We start from the raw sequence: 12,007 nt of genomic DNA, 5'->3' as shown, positions 1-12,007 counted from the left end.
GCCAGTAGTGAAGGTTAACTTATTTTAGTGAATAAAAGTTCATTTTAATCATAAAAATGTAATTAAATGACCAAAAATCCTCAAAATGAGCAACAATTTTCCATAAATCATAAAAATGACCTAAATATATTTTAGGACCAGAATATATAACATGCATAATTATTTCGTGGCTTACTCATATAAATCACAATTTTTTAGTTTTATATGTTAACATTTTAACTCGAAAAAACAATAACCGATTATGCATGCAATGATACCCGTCGTTGTGAGTACCAAAGATAAAATTTATAATCTCCTATAAAGACTAACCTAGGCTAGTGGTAACAGGGTCGATCCGCAAGGAGGCAGTTGTAAACTTTAGTTGGTTAATGTTCAGTCTGAGGTAACTATTATGGGGATTGATTTGAATCGGTCTATAACTAATAACGATAAAAAGAAAATAAACTAAAGATATGATTTAAACAGATAAAAGAAGGGTACTAGGATGGTCGGGTCATTATAGCTTCGGCGGCAAAGAAACTAAGTCGGTCAATCAAACACGGGTAAGGCGGGAAATAAGAGGTCCTCTCGGTCCACTCCTAACAAATAGCATCTCTCGATCTCGCTATAGGTCCCTAATGTCACTAATACTAACTTTCGTCCTGAAAAGTGACTAATGGTCTAAACTATACCTATCTTTCGATCTTAGCACAGTTTAGTCGATTAATTGATGGTCAAGTAACCTACCCTATCTTTCGATCTAATGGGTCGGTCACAAAATAGGTATCTAACTGGTCGCATGCATTCGATTTGTTAAATACGAGATTAAAACCAATTAAAACGAAGGAAATCCTCACGAGGTCAGTCGATCGACCGACATGGTCAGTCGATCGACCAACACGCGGGTTCAGGCCGTGTTCAATCTAATGCCGCCTAGCCACAAATCGCCTACATCCTAGCACAAGCTATTTAGCTACTCATGGCAAGGGTAAAAACAATAACATCAATGATAAATCTAACTATTGAATTCATGATTTAAACGGCGGAAGAAACAATTAACATAAAACAACAGTTCGGCTTTTGGGAAACTGATCTAGCAATTCTAACACTATAAGCAAAATACTGAAATAGAAACAGTAGAATACCGTGTAGAATTGTGAAGGGAAAGAACAAGGCCGAATTATCCAAGCAAATTGTATTCAAAACCGAGGCAAACCTTGAACCCTAATTATTCTAAACTCAAACTCAAAGTTACTGATAATAAAACTTAAGTAAAATCTGATCCTCTAGACTGGATGTTCGTGTTACGTTATATAGCAAATTTGCGTAACAATTTATTCCAAAACCTAAACTTCACGGGCTTCAAGTTTCTCAAACTTTTAATTCCCGTCTGGAGCAGCGATGTGGTCGATCGACTAAGCATTGAGGTCGATCGACTGGATCTTAGCAACAGTAGCTTCTGGATCCCGATAGTTTGTCGATCGACTGATGGGTCTAGTCGATCGACTGCTTGAGCTGCTACTCGACTTCTTTTAACTCGTGGACTTGTCTTTTGGGCCTTGGATCGCGCACCAAGCTCGTTCCTTAAGCAATTCCTTTACGTCATTCGCAATGCAGATTACTCGGGGGCGGATTTGGCTTGATTTCCCGTCGAATTCTTCACATTTCTGCAATAAAGTACAAAATACGGAAGTAGACGGAAATAGGGAGAAATGTAGCATAAACTAAACAAATGAGCTTTGAAATGCGTGTAAAAAGAGATGTAAAACATCATATAAATGACACGCATCAAATCTCCCCAAACCAAACCTTGCTTGTCCCCAAGCAAGAACTAGACTCGATCTAATGACCTAATGGAACGAGTTCAATCTCAGAGCGAAATGCAACAAGTAAAGCCTAAGCCAATTTAATGCATAACCAACAATCAATTAGTAATGTGAACCATGCAAACGAATTATAAAGTCGTTAAAAATATTGCTGAACCGTTGACTATAGAGACTTATCAAATTGGACTCTCGCGGGTCACTCAAATCACTCAATAAGCGCAGGTGATATATATGTAAGATAGAAAGAAGTAAATTTTGTACAGACTCTCACCTAACTGCGACCTATGAAAACATGCCAGCAATAAATTATGAAGATGACCTCTATGACCGTACATACGCATTCCAACCAAACAGATGACCAATGACACATGTCGAGGTATATATGGGATATGTGAGGTATGGGTAAGAAGAGGCAAAACATTTTATGGTAAAGTGGGGGTACAGGTGATCAAGCTAGTACCAAAACGGAACCAAGTGACAACATCCAACTTTCTCGCTCAATATCAAACGAAACGGTGCTATAACAAGCACAAACTCACAATCTCCAGATGTAAAAATAATCAACTAACTCCCCATAAAATAAGAATAAAACATGGGAGCAAAAATCGCCAAGAGATAAGGATTAAAGTATGCGAATTGACTTTTTTTTTTTTTTCTTATTCTCTTCGAACTTCAGTCGATCGACTATATTGGGCAGTCGATCGACTGCCTTGAACAGTACAGAACTCTCTTTTTTTTTCGAATCATTTTTTTCATCTTTTTCATTTTTCTTTTCTTTTTTTTTTCTTTCTTTCCTTCTTTTCATTCTCCCAACTTCATCTCAAAAGAGCAATGGCTACCAAAAACGAGTAACAATCCCAGAAACCAGACTACTAGCTTGACAGAGGTAGGCTATATGTAGGATGTAGCAAATGGGACAAAAAGGATATTTTTGGCAGTGTGGAGCTTATGGGCAAAATGAGAAAAAGGGAACCTCTACCACATGTGTCAACAAACCACAAACCGAATGCATACAGGTATTAAGCAGATCAAATTCATAATTATGCAAATTAAGGAAACATGTCTCATAAGGAGTACTACTCACATTCCTAGATGAACTGGTCATGAATGTCACCAGTTATGGGCTCTAAATCTCAGAAATATGATGTAGGTTGCCAATTATTAAAGTCAAGTCACAAGTTAAGCAAGAATGTGACGAAAACTCGTAGATATGCATTTACGATTCTACTAATAACATGTTAATCAAGCAAGGCTCAGGCAAAACAGGTGCAAATGCTAAATCATCATAGAAATACTACCGTTCCGACTCGACCTATATGCTAAAATAAACGTGCATTTTATGGAAATTTTTTGAAATTTTTTTTTTCAATTTTTTTGGAATTTTGTATATATAAGATAAATGAAATAAAACAATGCAAAACAAAATTAAACGTGAGTGCAAGCAAATGATATGCGACGCAAAACCCTTCCCCAAACCAAATCGCACGATGTCCCCATTGTGCAAAATCATGTAATGAAGAAAAATGGAAAACGGGAATTTGCGAGAATATAAAATAAAACATAAAGACATAAAGGAAAGACTTGGGAACTCACAAGACTTTAAGCGCAGCAAAGGAAACCTCCCCAAACCAGCGTGAGCTAGGAGGTTTCAGTAGCCAGCAGTGCTACTAAAAAGTACCTGAAAGACAGAAAGTACCACTCATAAGACCGAAGAAAGCAATTTTGAAACGTAAAAATTGTGCATAAATGAGACAATAGAAGAAATAGACAATTCGACTGAAAATAAAGTGGAGTAGAAAACTCCCTTAGGTCCGCATATCGACCAAACACAAAGCAGGGGGAGAGGTCGTGAACGAATATAGCGGCGAAGGTGGTCAATCGACCACTAAGGTCGATCGACCACCAAGTGGACGTGAACGGTAGCTCCTGTAAACCGCAATTCAGTCGATCGACCAATGGTTCCAGTCGATCGACTGGAAACACTGCTGCAGTGTCTTATTTCTTCGTAATTGCTCAATGATTTGAGCTAATAAGCTCTAAATACCTGCAAAAGCACAATAATACGCGCCCAAAATTGCGCAAAACCCAGAAGAAGTCTAAAGTGCATAAAAAACCTAAGCAAAAAGAATAAAAGCGAAGTTTTCGCGCACACAAAAGCAATAAAAAATGTCTTAACGAAATCAAAAATGAAGTTTATAACGCATTTGATCAACTTAATAGTTGATCAAGAAGGACCACGGTATGGCCCACTTCGTCGGCTTCTGGCTACTAGAGGTAGCCTCAATGGTGCTCATCTTATCAGTTGCACCCTTCTTAGCTTCGACAGACGGAGAACTCAGCTGATCAGCTTCGTCATCTCCCCAATCAAGGCTTCCCTTGGAATCGTCAGACTCCAAATCAGACCATCTCACCTTGGCGGGCTCATCTTCCACTTCCTCATCAGTCCCATAACTTAGGCATCCAAGACCGCCTCTTGAAACGATCTGCTCTGTCGCAGCTGGAGCATCCAAATGCTCTTCCTTCCCAAACCAGCTCCTGCATTATCTAAAACAACAAATTTTTCCTCGTTTTCGCTCCCGATGCAGGGGCGGAGGGGTTAATACGGGAGTAGTAATAGAGACAGGTAATTCATCGAGCACAAAATACGACTTCTTTTCAGAAACCGTGTTGCAAGTGACAGGCCACATGGGATCCTTTTTCTTAGCCGGCTGGGCAAAAACAATAGAGTGTTTTCCCACTTTGAAAGTCAAGGTACCTAGAACGACATCGATGACTGCACCAGCAGTGTGCAAAAATGGCCTTCCCAAAATGATGGGAATATGGTCATCCTCAGGCATATCAAGGACAACGAAGTCGACAGGGAAGAAAAAATTCCCTATCTGGACGGGTATGTCCTCTAGGACTCCTATGGGCTCGACCGCAGATCGGTCAGCCATCTGGACTGTCATCTCAGTAATAGCAAACCTGGTCAGTTTAAGCTTCCTAGCTAGACTCAAGGGCATGACACTTATGCTAGCTCCTAAATCACATAAAGCCTTTTCGATAGAAAAAGTACCTATGCTACAAGGGACGGAAAAACTGCCCGGGTCTTCTAACTTATGGGGCGCAGTGTGAGACAAGTAGGAGCAAGACTCTTTAGTTAACGCAACAGTATGAACATGTTCAAGCGATTTTTCTTTGACAACAATCTTTTCATAAACTTAGTATACGCCGGCACTTGGTTAACTAACTCAAGGAAGGGTACCTGAACATTTAAGCTACGAATAACTTTCTCAAACTTACTGAAAGATACCTGTTCCTTGGTTGGCACGAGTCTCTCCGGATATGGGGCTGTAAGGAGCACCTTAGCCCTCTCCTCTAATTCGCGCGCGCCGGCGTCCTTGGACTTTGGCTGGAAGTCCGTCACCTTTTCTTTGTTGAAGCTAGACCCCTCCTCAGACCATCTCAAATGAGACCCATTAACCGTCATTGGGTCGAACTTCGGAGCCGGGACTTACCCATCAGCACTCGGATCTGCCCCCAAAACTTTCGGGACCGTGGTACCCCGAAACAAATGGTCTCGTAGATTAGTTGGCATTAAAGGACGAAATTCTTCAACATCAGCAGTGATATTGGTCGATCGACCACCCTCCTCGATCGATCGATCAAGGGTTGCCTGATTCGAAGCTCCTGTAACCCGTGTTTCAGTCGATCGACTAGGTACTTCAGTCGATCGACTGAAATACCTGGTAGACGGCTGTTTTTTTGATTTATTCATTACAGCTTTGATTGGACTCGGATCTGCCTCATTCTTCTCAAGAGCTTTCTCGACCATGGCAGGACCCTCAAGGGTGGACCCGCTCCTCAAGGTGATGGCATGTAGGGTCTCCTTTTGTTCGGGTTGAGTGGGTAGGTGTCCGGGAGCTCGAGTGTTACTTTTACTAGCCAACTGAGCTATTTGGCTCTCTAGTAACTTCATCCCAGCCTCTCTTGCTTGGGACTCCTTCAAAGAACAGATTCTTGACTCGGAAAATTCAGAATTTTGCGTTTGTTCTTTCTTTACGGCTTTATATAAGGGGGCTTTTGGTATTGCTGTTGCTTTTGATGCGGAGGCACATATGGCTGCTGCTGTGGCGGAGGTTGAGTTGGATTCAAAACATTCTGGCTTCTCCAACTCAAGTTTGGATGTTGTGGCTCGTAGTAGGTGTTGTTCTGCCTATAGTGTTGAAAGGCGACAAGATTCAAAGGGACTAGGCGGTTCTTGAAACATGGCCCTCAACTCCACACCTTTCACAAAGGAAGGGACCGTCGACACAAAGATTGACTTGGTATATCCCACCCTTAGAGGCTCCTCCTAGCTCATACTTGTCAAATCTCGCGGTGAGAGCCTCAAGTGCAGCAACAGAGGAAGATTCAGCAGCTCTCCTCTGGTTCCCTCTCGAATTCCCATACTCGGCCTTGTGGGTAGCTAGATCGTCAATGATCTTCCACCCCTTGGTTGCTCCCAAATTTTCAAAGAAATCTCCCATTGGCTGCAGAATCCAAAATGGCCCTCTGATCGTCGTACAACCCATTGTAGAAATGATTGCACAAACTCCACTTTTCGAACCCATGGTGCGGTATGGTTCGCACCAACTTCTTGAATCGGACCCATGCCTCGTGGAAATTCTCATCTGGCCCTTGTTTAAAGCCCGTGATTTGAGCTCTAATGGCGATCGTCCTCGAAGCAGAAAAGTACTTCTTGTAGAACGCCAAGGCCAATGTATTCCAATCAGTGATCTCCTGAGCGGCTCGGTCCAGATCTCTATACCACTCCCTTGCAGCATCACGAAGGGAGAAGATGAACATGGTCTCTTTGATTTGATCCTGGGTCACGCCAGCTGGTGGGGGAATGGAGCAAGTAGAGTCAATAAAGGTCTCCATATGTCTAGTCGCATCTTCATTTGCGCTCCCCTAAACCGATTTCTCTCGACCATGGTAATGTAAGCAGGCTTTGGTTCGAATTTCTGGCATCTCCCGGTAACTCGAACCCCTTGTATAAATTGTCGGCTGTCGGCTCGGAAAAACTAGCTATACTTGCTTCCTCGGCCATGACTGAAATTTCGGAGAAGTAACTGTCTCGGTGAAGGCTTTGTAGAAACGGGTGAAGATGGTGGGTTTCCCTCGAATGGCTCGTTCTCGTAAAAGCCGGGAATGAGAACTAGGCTCTTCCAGCTGTCGTTCTTGAAATAATCTCCTCTTAACGTGCAAAGATCTTTCAATCTCTGGATCAAACGGCAGTAATGGACCACCCTGAGACCTGCGCATAAGAGGAAACTACAACAAAATATAAGAACAGTTTAAGGAACGGACGTTCCTTAAACTAAGAAAGACTAAAAACTAAAACAACTAAAATTAGGACTATTGCCTCCCCGGCAACGGCGCCAAAATTTGATACCCGTCGTTGTGAGTACCAAAGATAAAATTTATAATCTCCTATTAAGACTAACCTAGGCTAGTGGTAACAGGGTCGATCCGCAAGGAGGCAGTTGTAAACTTTAGTTGGTTAATGTTCAGTCTGAGGTAACTATTATGGGGATTGATTTGAATCGGTCTATAACTAATAACGATAAAAAGAAAATAAACTAAAGATATGATTTAAACAGATAAAAGAAGGGTACTAGGATGGTCGGGTCATTATAGCTTCGGCGGCAAAACTAAGTCGGTCAATCAAACACGGGTAAGGCGGGAAATAAGAGGTCCTCTCGGTCCACTCCTAACAAATAGCATCTCTCGATCTCGCTATAGGTCCCTAATATCACTAATACTAACTTTCGTTCCGAAAAGTGACTAATGGTCTAAACTATACCTATCTTTCGATCTTAGCACAGTTTAGTCGATTAATTGATGGTCAAGTAACCTACCCTATCTTTCGATCTAATGGGTCGGTCACAAAATAGGTATCTAACTGGTCGCATGCATTCGATTTGTTAAATACGAGATTAAAACCAATTAAAACGAAGGAAATCCTCACGAGGTCGGTCGATCGACCGACATGGTCGATCGATCGACCAACACGCGGGTTCAGGCCGTGTTCAATCTAATGCCGCCTAGCCACAAATCGCCTACATCCTAGCACAAGCTATTTAGCTACTCATGGCAAGGGTAAAAACAATAACATCAATGATAAATCTAACTATTGAATTCATGATTTAAACGGCGGAAGAAACAATTAACATAAAACAACGATTTCGGCTTTTGGGAAACTGATCTAGCAATTCTAACACTATAAGCAAAATACTTTTGAAATAGAAACAGTAGAATACCGTGTAGAATTGTGAAGGGAAAGAACAAGGCCGAATTATCCAAGCAAATTGTATTCAAAACCGAGGCAAACCTTGAACCCTAATTATTCTAAACTCAAACTCAAAGTTACTGATAATAAAACTTAAGTAAAATCTGATCCTCTAGACTGGATGTTCGTGTTACGTTATATAGCAAATTTGCGTAACAATTTATTCCAAAACCTAAACTTCACGGGCTTCAAGTTTCTCAAACTTTTAATTCCCGTCTGGAGCAGCGATGTGGTCGATTGACTAAGCAGTGAGGTCGATCGATTGGATCTTAGCAACAGTAGCTTCTGGATCCCGATAGTTTGTCGATCGACTGATGGGTCTAGTCGATCGACTGCTTGAGCTGCTACTCGACTTCTTTTAACTCGTGGACTTGTCTTTTGGGCCTTGGATCGCGCACCAAGCTCGTTCCTTAAGCAATTCCTTTACGTTATTCGCAATGCAGATTACTCGGGGGCGGATTTGGCTTGATTTCCCGTCGAATTCTTCACATTTCTGAAATAAAGTACAAAATACGGAAGTAGACGGAAATAGGGAGAAATGTAGCATAAACTAAACAAATGAGCTCTGAAATGCGTGTAAAAAGAGATGTAAAACATCATATAAATGACACGCATCATGCAACATCCTATGCTCAGATACCACTTGTTAGGTTCATATACCTATTATTAGACTCCTCTAATAGTGAACTAATTAACTTTTTAATTATTTGTTCTTTAGATCTAGTGCATGCATAACAAAATAAAAGATTTATAAGAAAACAATGTCCCTTACATTGTTAATTTCGGTTTTGTGGGCACAAGTAAGGTCTCCTACCTTCACTTGTTCTTGAGCTATTATAAATATAAGGATGATCCTCCAAAGACTCCAAGTATAGAAGCCACTCCTTTTGATTGCACCCAAGACTATCCCTTATCTCTACTAAATAATATGTGCTAGATATTTGTTTAGTATTTTACCTTAAAATTGATTACTAATACTCATATATTACATTAATAATATTAGAAATGTGATTGAACAATTTGGATCATCATTTCTCAAGTTTTTAGAGAAAGATGAACAAATATAAGAGAGATGAATGTATGTGGAAAAGTGAATGAATGGTAGTGTGTGTAAGAGAATAAAAGAACCAAAAACTACTCATATTTGAGTAGGGTGGCCGGTCAACATAAGGCCAAAAGAGCATCTTTTGCTTTTCTTTTTCTCTTATCAAAAATATAGGTGTGTAAGAAAGTGGTGTAGGTTGTAAGGCTAGTAAGGAGTAGCCATGATTACATCTTATTTTATCTCTTAAAATAAAACAATCACAATCCACCACACTTCCTCCATTTCGGTCCACTTATATAAAATGGACTACCATTTTATTTTGTCAATTGTCACACAATATGTCACATGTAGTATGTTATATGTTATTAATTAATTTAATGCATATTTGTCACATAAATATCATTTTATAAATTAATTAAATTATATACAACAAATTGACTAGTGATACTTGATCACATCTTGTAATTATAACTAACCATTCATTCTCATCTCTATTATTTCACAAACAATAAACAATTTTAGTAATAAAGTGTTTCAATTACTAAAATAAATCTTATTTAATCCCATTACAATAATATATCAATATTCTCTCTTACAAATTGAATTGTTCAATTTTAAAGAATTGATTAACTTGTATCGTCATACAATTAATCAACTTTACAGATTAGGGCATCATCCTTTAGGTGTGACCTTGAGGGATCAACTGACCACCACCTTCCCACGACAGTAACGTCAAACTCTAGGAAGCCAATCGTTACCGATTAATGTTGATCAGTTGACTATATAAATGAATCATCCCTTACGTATTCTTTATATGAGATTTAATTATGATATTAAATCATGTGATCGCACTATTATTGAGGACACAATTTCCAACGGAATCATGTTGAAATTTGACAAATTTTTCGTGAAGCATTCTAATTTCCCTTTTGTAGGCATCTATGTTAACCTTAAGACATTCATTCTCCTTGGATAATTTAGTGACAAGTTCATTTGAGACTTCATTATTATCACGAGGTGACAAAACAGTGTAATCATTACTTTAGGTTCTTCTACCTCATCAACTAGGTCATTAATGACGCCTTTGAAAACAGATTTTTCTTTTAAAAGTTCATCATTCTTTTCAACTTCTATAGTCAATCTTTTTTTCACTATGAAGTCATGAGTGTGAGCATTGAGTTTCGACACAAGGTATCCAATTCTTTCTTTAGAATCCTCATACTTAGATGTCATTTTATTAAGACGTTTGTTTAGATCAACGAATTTTTCGGATCTTTTGTAAGCATTAGACTTAGAAGTGCTACATTCGGGCATACCCTTTTTGAAAAAGGCAAGCTTTTCATGAAGAACTTCTATTTCTTTCTTGTGATCACATAATTCAATTTTAAGACACTCCTTTTCATTGACAAAATGTTTGACATGTTCATTTGACTTAGCTAGATCTTTGTTGGAAGCAACAGTTTCAGATACTGTTTCTCTTAAGTCAATTATCTCAACCACTAGGTAATCCAATTCATCTTTGAGAGCATCTTTGTCCTTCAAAAGGTCATCACGTTCCTTGGTTAGCCAGGAAACTTACATCACCAAGGTGGTGTTGACATTTTCAAGGTCATAGACATCCGTGGGGATCATTTTAAGACACTCAAGTTCTTTAGTCAATTGTTTGTTCAATTTGTTGACTCTTTTTACTTTATCATAAGTCTCAGAGGTAACAGTGACACTGTCTGTTGCTTTCAGTTCATTTTTAAGGTTAAAGTTTTCTTGAGCAATTTCTTCAATTTCGTCTTGCATGGCATCAAGCTTATCATTTTGTGAACGACACTTATAAAAGAGTTTGTCAAGAAGCTCACATACCTTTTATTTGGAGTAAGATCTAACCTTGGCTTTTAGATGTTTTACCTCATTGTCGGAGTCCGAGTCAGAATCATCGGGGTGAGCCATGAGACATCTAAGATGTTCAATTTTAGAAGTTTTTGAGACTTTGTCCTTGAGATGACTTGTAAGACACATTTTAGCCTCTAGTTGCTCCTCGATGAGTTCCTCATCTTCCTCGGAGTCGGACATTCCCCAAATAGCGCTCATGACTCTATGTTTGTAGTCCTTTTTAATTTTATCTCGTTTTTCCTTTGATTTGATTTCATCCCACGTGAGACATTCTTTAATTTGGTGAGTTTTATCACCACACTTAAAGCATCCCACGGTGGAACTAGATCGTCTCTTAGGAAAGCGTTTTTTCGATTAATTATTATTGAACCTTTTATTTTCTTGACCATTGACTAACCCGGCTAGATTCGTTGAGAACATAGGAAGCTCATCTTCCTCCTCGTCTTCTCCATCGCTTGGAGAGGACGTGAGAGCGAGACTCCTTCCCTTTGAAGACTCACTAGAATGCTTGTCGAGATTGAACTCGTGAGCCATTAGTGATCCCGTTAGTTCATGAGGAGATAGGGTTGACAAATCTTTGACTTCCGCTATAGCGGTAACTTTGGGTTGCCACTTAGAGGTGGGACTACGAAGGATTTTCCGAATGATGTCCTCGGACTCGAAATTCCTTCCTAGACTTTTTAGCTCATTAATAATACAAGAAAAACGTGAAGAAAAGCTATTTATGGACTCGTCCTTTAACATTCTAAACATCTCATATTGTTGCATGAGAAGGTCAATGCGGTGTTTTCTAACTTGGGAGGTCCCCTCATAACCAAGTACAAGAGAGTCCCAAATAGATTTTGCTGTAGGACATCCAGAGATTCGACTAACTTCCCCCTCACCAACACAACGTTGAAGTATCGACATTGCCTTGGAGTTCTTTTCGGCAAGTTTGAAGTCATTTTCCTTGTAATTTCT

The sequence above is a fragment of the Silene latifolia genome, chromosome 11 (genome assembly GCF_048544455.1).
Source record: "Silene latifolia isolate original U9 population chromosome 11, ASM4854445v1, whole genome shotgun sequence".
Taxonomy (NCBI): domain Eukaryota; kingdom Viridiplantae; phylum Streptophyta; class Magnoliopsida; order Caryophyllales; family Caryophyllaceae; genus Silene; species Silene latifolia.
Note: the sequence above shows the minus strand (reverse complement) of the source record.